The sequence below is a fragment of the Pan troglodytes genome, chromosome 13 (genome assembly GCF_028858775.2).
Source record: "Pan troglodytes isolate AG18354 chromosome 13, NHGRI_mPanTro3-v2.0_pri, whole genome shotgun sequence".
Taxonomy (NCBI): Eukaryota; Metazoa; Chordata; class Mammalia; order Primates; family Hominidae; genus Pan; species Pan troglodytes.
This window is the reverse complement of record NC_072411.2, coordinates 78,970,069-78,972,030: the sequence shown is the minus strand read 5'-3', so window position 1 is coordinate 78,972,030 and position 1,962 is coordinate 78,970,069. Positions and strand designations below refer to the sequence as shown.

Below are 1,962 nucleotides of genomic sequence, written 5' to 3'. Positions count from 1 at the left end.
GCCTTTCCTAACTGTTGTTACAAATATTTTCTCTTATATTTTCTTCCAGAAATATAATAGTGTTAGCTCTTACTGTTTAGGCCTATGATGTATTTTGTGTTAGCTTTTAAAATATGTCGTAAGGTTGTTTTTTTCCCCTCTAGATATTTAGTTGCTGCAGCACTATTTTGCTGATTTTCCAATTTAGTTATGTTCACATCTATGTCAAAAATCAACCATATAACTTTGGATTTATTTCTGGAGTTTCTATTCTGTTCCATGAATCTATAGGTCTATCCTTGCCTCAGTGCCGCACTGTCTTGATGATCATAGCTTTCTTGTAAGTCTTAGAATCAAGTAGGATAATAAATCCTTTAACTTTATTATTCTTTTTCTAATTATTTTGGCTATTCTAGGTCCTTTCCATTTCCATATACATTTTAGCATCTGCTTTTCAATTTCTTCAAAGAAACCTGCTAGGATTTTCATTGAGATTGCATTGAATTTACAAATCAATTTAGGAAGAATTTATTTAAAAAATTAAATATATTTTAAATGACTACTAAAATTATAAACACGTGTGCTTGCTTCAGCAGCACATATACTAAAATTGGAATAATACAGAGAAGATTAGCATGTCCCCTGTGCAAGAATGACATGGAATTCGTGAAGCATTCCGTATTTTTAAAAGCTCAATATTACTGATTGTTAGATAAATGCAAATCAAAGCCACAATGAAATACCATCTCATGCCAATCAGAATGGCTATGATTAAAAAGTCAAAGAATAACAGATGCTGGTGAGGTTGCGGAGAAAAGGGAACACTTATACACTGTTGGTGGGAGTATAAATTAGTTCAACCATTGTGGAAAAAGCAATGTGGCAATTCCTGAAAGAGCTAAAAGGAGAACTACCTTTTGACCTAGCAATCCCATTACTGAGTTTATACCCAGAGGAATGTAAATCATTCTACCATAAAGACACATGCATGTGAATGTTCATTGCAGCACTATTCAGAATAGCAAAGACATGGAATCAAACTAAAGGCCCATCAGTGACAGATTGGATGAAGAATGTGGCACATATATAGCATAGAATACTATGCAGCCATAAAAAAGAATGAGATCAAGTCTTTTGTGGGAACATGGATGGAACTGGAGGCCGTTATCCTTAGCAAACTAATGCAAGAACAGAAAATGAAATACTGCATTTTCTTACTTATAAGTGGTAGCTAAGTGATTGAGAACTCATGGGCACAAAGAGGGGAACAAGAGACACTGAGGCCTACTTGAGGGTGGAGGCTGGGAGGAGGTGAGGAGCAGAAAAAAAAAACTGTGTATTAGGCTTAATACCTGGGTGATAAAATAATCTGTACAACAAACTCCCATGACATGAGTTTACCTATGTAAAAACCCTGCACATGTACCCCAACTTAAAAGTTAAAAAATACAACATGCACACTAAAACGTGACACATACCAATTTTTAACACACTGTGGATAATTAACATGTCAACTTGTGCAATCAGGTAAACTAGGTTTTTAGTGCAAACAGAATAAAGCTTTTTTTTTTGTCATCTGTTTTATCAAGGTGTGGCTTGACATCACAAACTGCTTTTAGAAAACTATTACTGTTTGCATCTGTTAATATATGTGAATTATGATAGTCTCAATTCTATGCAATCTAAACAAAATACAGCAATCAGTTGGAAGCAGGAGTTAATACATCTGTTGCAACTGTGTTTATCAAGACTGCTTCATGGCCCGGCATGGTGGCTCACGCCTGTAATCCCAGCGCTTTGGGAGGCTGAGGTGGGCGGATCACGAGGTCAGGAGATCGAGACCATCCTGGCTAACACGGTGAAACCCCATCTCTATTAAAAATACAAAAAATTAGCTGGGTGTGGTGGTGGGTGCCTGTAGTCCCAGCTACTCGGGAGGCTGAGGCAGGAGAATGGCGTGAACCCCGGAGTCGGAGCTTGCAG

At 37.1% G+C, this 1,962-nt stretch overlaps 1 non-coding gene across 1 annotated transcript; it reads left to right on the top strand.

Annotated features, from left to right (window-relative positions):
• The first annotated feature begins 559 nt into the window (after positions 1 to 559).
• LOC112208560 (U6 spliceosomal RNA) lies at positions 560 to 665 on the top strand. Its single transcript, XR_002943020.1, has one exon. It is a non-coding gene; the product is annotated as a U6 spliceosomal RNA (small nuclear RNA).
• Positions 666 to 1,962: the final 1,297 nt, after the last annotated feature.